We start from the raw sequence: 6,012 nt of genomic DNA on the forward strand, positions 1-6,012 counted from the left end.
CTTTTATTCCCCTCCTTTTATAGATTCAGTGAAAGTGGAAGGTGCGAGTCAGTTACATACATTTTCACAGTGAGTCTTACTGGGTAGGTGGTCCTTTTCCATCTTTCCTTCCAGGGGGAGCATGTCCTGACAAAAAAATAAGTGTTTGGGTCAAGACCTTTTAATATGTGAAACATCGAAAATGTAACTTTAATACACTATTGTAGTTCTTAATATGTCCTGATGGGGTCCTCATTCCATAAGATCTGAAAGCTTGACTTCAAATAATCAGCAAAGCTTAACATTCCACCAGCACTATTACATTTACAATTTGTCATTATTGTATGAGTCTTACGTTACATTGCGAGTGTGACACCACGTCATATACAGGGTAGAAAGATAAAAACAATCCTGAGTATGGTGGGGTATCAAATACAAGGATACACAAGCATTAAACTATTCACACCAATGCAACAATCACGGTTTTCTACTCAGAAAGGCCCAAAGTAGGACTCTAACCCAGATTCTTTTGACTCAACCACCTTAAGCTTTCGCCCAATTTCAGAGAAAGGCATACTTGGTTGTAGAGTTTGCGATGGAATGCAGTGTAGGGGGTGGGTTAAGGGACATGTGAGGCAGTGGCTCACCTGCATCATGAAGATTAAAAAAAACGAAAACGAGTCAAAAAGAGGTCAAAACTATTGTTTGCAATGCCACGAGTCTAAACACGGCATTCTGATTATGGCCATTTTACTGCTTCGTGTCGACTGAAAAACACCTCACAGTTGCTCAGGGCTCAGGTAACGATCAATTACAGGTCAGCTTGTGAATGTCACATGACCAAATTCAGAAAACAGATGATTTATTTTATTTTTTTTACTTGACTTCTCCTTTATTAAAACTCTTTTTAATTTTAACTCTCCTCTCTGATCTGTGCTTTGTATTGATTTTCCCTTTGAATCCAATAATGTCCATGATTTCATTGGCAAAACTGTTGCATGTACACATTTTAGACGCAAAGTGTGGCAGCGAGCAGCATCACGTCATTCACCTCACATTGCGAAATCCTTTACTATCGATTGCTAAAATGAATGGACCACAACAGAGGAAGCGATCTGGATTTTGCATGTGACTGTTTTTGTCGCTTTTCACATTTCCAACATGTTTTCAGACAAATTTAACATGCCTCTAATTTTCCATTACCAGGCTTATTGAATTTAAAATATGTTACATATTTAGTTTTGCTGATCACATTTAAACGTCAGCTAAAGCGCAAGGTGTGAGACAACCAGGTAATTGCCTCGACCTCCGAACATCTCGTTTATATAAATAAATAAAAATATGATTACATTTGTTAATATTTGGTCTTCAGTCACATCTTCACATGAAAATGCTGAATCTTGATCGTTTTGATCGCTGCGCCGTCACTTCCTCATGAAATGGGCTTGCCCATCTTTTTACTGTACGTGTTCAGACTTGATTCAGGAAAATGATACAAACGTGTTGGCGTGCTTATTCTGTGAGGAAAATGAAACAACAGCTGCAGTCCCTTCATTCATTCTATGTTGCGCCAGGTGAAAGCTAAACGCACAAGATATTACAGTGGACCCCTGCATGCTCGCAGTTTGGCAATTGATACGCATTTTCACAGATTTTTCTCAATAGTTTTAAACATTTTAAAAAATATATTTGTCGTGTTTTTTTACCTCTTATAAACACACCTGGGCAGACCGGAATTGCACCGTTTCCCTTCCCGCTTTATTTTACCCTTTTCCGGGAACACAAAGTCACATGCAATTACGTCATCACGTAATTTAGACGTAAATTCAGGAATGCCATACACAATATTTTTGTTTGTTTGTTTTTGCTGGTTCACTCCCATTGTTCCCAAATTTCAAAAACACATATTGAATGTTTATCAGTGTTCTTTCACGAATTTTGGGTGTTTAACCCCCAGGCCCCCAAATCAACTCAATGAGCGTCAATTATACGCAAATGTTAGGTGTTCGCGGGCCTGCTCAGTTCTTATTCCCCACAAAGAGCAGGGATCCAATATTAAAAAAAAATGTCTCAAAACTGGATTCATAATGGGATTAAATTAATTATGGAAGCCCGAAGCCAGTAACCAGTTTTAAAGGTCAGGTTGCTAATTTAATCTTAAATACAGCACCCTGTTTGGCTCATACATTTCTTGATCGGACTGTAATGCCAGGACCTCACCGCTTGCCACTGGGTTAGGGTGTGATATGGAAAGATTTAGAGTAGTGTAAATGAGGGTACGGGTTCGAGTAAGGTTAGTGTCAGGGCTTTATTGGGTTCCCTCCAGGATAAAACAGACAAGTTGTTGTTGATTTTATTGATGGATTGAACGTGTAGAATAGTGACGTGTGGATGCAATAAATCTGATCATATTTATGGACGGTAAAACCTCAAGGATGCCATATGGGCAACAAATCTGATTTACCTGCAGTGTGAACAAGGCCTTAGAACTATTGAATGCATGGCATGTCGCACCATTAGGAATGTAAGTCTGCGCACATTAACAATTCATGTGCTGTAATTAGCCAGACATGGACGGAAGGAATTTAAATTGTCAGCTGAGAGCCAAATGATTTGTCACATACACCATCATACTTAATCCCCTCACGTCTTGCTTAGTTTTACGAAGCGAGGATTTGGAACATGGATGCCGCTGACATGTGTCACCGCACTTCATTAAAGGGCCTCGCAGATGCTATTCTGAAGAGGATGCAGCAGGTGAATGGATGGATGTGCGCCATGGTTGACTCGTGACTGGCTCTTAAATTTCAGGTTTCTGGCGTCAGTGTCACGGCGAAGTGACGGCAATGTTTGCAGCGGAGGGGGAAAAAAAAAGGGCAGACGCTATTTTTAAAACCGCTGCAGGCCTAGTCTTGATTCATGTCATGTGTTGAGGTGACAGGCAGCGCCACTACAATGCCATCATAAACCCACCAGAGCACCTTTCTCTCTTTCACATACAGTTGAAAGTTTTTGACAACTTGGGTGCATCTAAGGTTGTTTCAATCCATTGTTTCAAAATAGAGGTCCACTTTGGAAACATACGTATACTATGCACATTCATTTTCTGGTTGTATTTTAAAAACTCAGTGTATGTGTTTCTTCGAGGTGAAGCAGTATGTGGTTCGATGTCCAAAGTTTTTAGTGTGCGGCAAGCGCTGGAACCATATACAATTTTAATTTTCCACCAACATAACCGGGTAATGGCTCTTTGCTAACATTACCTGATGAAGGTTTCGTAGCATCTCAATATGTGCTCCCCACCAATAAATAAATAAATAAATAAGATATCTGAGCTTGCTGACAAGGTTGGACATTTTGGGTTAATGATCGCATTTATCGAGCGAGTGTTGAACCTTCACTTAGCAACATGAATCAGTTAGCAATGTGACTGTATACTGTTTCCCTTTTCAGATTTATTGCAAGGTTTTTTATTCTAATTAATATTTCACGATGACAGAGCGGACATGCTCAACAACATCCAACTCCAATGGCGCAATAAACTGCGGAACACAACTAGTTAACGGTTTCAACCTCAGCAGAAGAAAGACAAAATGCTGGTTGTATAAAATGATTATTTTTTTTTTAATCGAATAAATAGTTGTAGCGATAGTGATTCCAATGAGGATACAAATGGCACTTTACAATCCACTGATGGCTGAAATGCCTTTTTCTTTAACTTATTTTGACGCCCTGCCGCTACTACACAACTGTTCAAGCACTGTGTTAGCCATTTGCTAGCCCCTGAGTTTGTGTCGCGGGCAAACAACTCGTAATTCGAAATGAGTGACGTAAATACCATCAATTCGTGATTTGACATACTTAATAGTGTTTTTAAAATGTTTGTGAACCCTTGGAAAATGTATATGTATTAAACTATCCCCAGTCTTAAACTATATGAAGGACTTTGGCATATGATGCTCACCTACCCTGTCTTGACTTTCCCCCTCCCGTAAACAAGGACAATTACCATGCTAATGAGGTGAGGGGAAAAAATGCGTAATGAGTGATTGATACACTCAATGGGGAAATTAATTTGATATTAATAGAGCACTTGGCAAGATAAATAGATAATGGTGTGTGAGTCTTCTCCTTGATTGATAATGGACAGATTGATGGCTGCCTTAATACAAGGGGCATCGTGGTCTTTCAATTAGGTGAAGAAGTAATTGGTTGAAATGGAGATTTTTTTTTATTTTTAATTTAGAGATTCACATTAGCTAATATATAAAGCATTAGCATAACACACGAAGGGGAATTGGAGGTAAAATTGGATATTCGGACTGAATTTTCCAGAGAAATTCCTCAAAGTAGTACAAAAATATTGGGCTATGTCAACGTTTCATAAGATGTGGATTTTTGGCAAAGTGTTTCCTCTTCTTAGAATTTGCATTTTAAGAGTGCAGCTGTGACATCAAGACAGTTTTAGAATAGTGGCCCATTGTAGTGACCGATGGACAAATTCGACATTATGGGCTCTATTTTTGTCGCTGGCGCATCTGCACCGTGGCACAAATGTGGCGAGTCTTGATTTTCGTACCAGCGCAAGGCTCGCTGTACAGTATGTATGCCAATTTGGCAGACACATCTCTGCCTACCTGGGCAAACCGGCATAGCAGAATGAGTATCTTATTAATGTGCCAAGCAGAGTGACAGTTTGGTGGTAGGAAGTCAATGTAAACCTTACGCCTGCTCAGACCACGTTTCACAGTGGTGCAGGGGTAGACAGCTGGTCTAACTCGATATATTTAGCTCATCAATATTCGAACAGCAGGCATCAAACCCTTTGAGTTATTGTATTATATTTTTAAATCATCCCACCGGGTAGCACAATGATGGAGGGGCACAAGATGAATTGGGGCTGGGGTGCGGTCTCCAAGTCCCCTACTTCATGTTGCAAATGTGCTTCTGCTAAGTCAAGATACGAGTGTGTGACTAGTGCACTGCATTTAAAGGGAATGAGAGGAGGCCCTCTAATCCACCACGTTTAAAGTCGGCTATGACCACTCCCAAAGCAGCGCAGCCCTCCCTCTCAAATAGAGAACATGCAAACTCCACACAGGAAGGCCAAATTCAAACCTAAAACCTCTGCATGCGAACCAGTCGACCACCGTGCCGCCTATCTGAAAACTAAATTAAATTAATAAATTTTGTTACACATCCATGACAGATAATAATGTCAAATAACGTTACTTAAAATTTTCCAGTGCAATTTATAAAGGTTTTATGATGCTGACAGTTGGACTGCCGCAAACACGATTTTGATTAGAATTGTTCTGTATGGGGAAAAATTTTCCTGCAACAGTTTGCGATGGATCGTAGTATCAGCAATGCGATCGGCACGTTGCGTTAAAATATGCAGGTTAAATGGCACGTGGGCAGTTGGTCAGCTGCACTTGTCAACTCATTTGACTGTTCATGTGCGATTGTGTTTGCACCCCGCTTCCAGCAAATGATCACCTTGTGTCGGTCGCGCAGCTCACTATATCGCCCATAAGACCTCCATAACCTTCTTACCCAAACATCCTACCTAATGATGCAGTGATTATTGCATTTGGCACAACATCTAATTTATGTGTCTTGTTACGTGGGTCATCGCTGCAGAACGGAGTAGACCGTACTCTTTCGAGCGTTTCTTGGTCGTGTGTGAGTGTGTGTGTGAGTGTGTATGGGGCAACTCTCGTCAACTATCTCCCACCGCAGGCTCCCTCATACCTGACCAACTCGATGCGTCTGCCCAATAATCAAAGTGACAGCGACCAAGTGGACATATCTCACCCAGTGGCTGACAAGACAATGTGCCCGCTGACCTACATATCAAATTGAGCGCTTCTTGGCAACTGGCAACAGGGGCGGAGGGAGGTGAAGAGGTGTTGGGCTATGATTGATTATGATTGGCCAGTTTATATTAGTAAACACGCAGCTCTACAAGCCTTTAAACTCTTAATTCTGAATAAATGGATGCAGACATGGTGTGCATCACAATATGGATGA

The 6,012-nt window shown here is 40.8% G+C and overlaps 1 long non-coding RNA gene across 1 annotated transcript in view; it reads right to left on the bottom strand.

Moving 5' to 3' along the window:
* LOC109532032 (uncharacterized) overlaps positions 1-1,766 on the bottom strand; it is a 47,165-nt gene extending 45,399 nt beyond the window's left edge. Inside the window, exons 1-2 of the long non-coding RNA XR_002171298.1 lie at positions 1,686-1,766; positions 61-126 (exon numbers count right to left, since the gene is read on the bottom strand). This is a non-coding gene — a long non-coding RNA (uncharacterized LOC109532032). The remainder of the gene's footprint in view (positions 1-60; positions 127-1,685) is intronic.
* Positions 1,767-6,012: the final 4,246 nt, after the last annotated feature.

This window comes from Hippocampus comes, unplaced genomic scaffold (genome assembly GCF_001891065.2).
Source record: "Hippocampus comes isolate QL1 unplaced genomic scaffold, H_comes_QL1_v1.1 scaffold22, whole genome shotgun sequence".
NCBI lineage: Eukaryota > Metazoa > Chordata > Actinopteri > Syngnathiformes > Syngnathidae > Hippocampus > Hippocampus comes.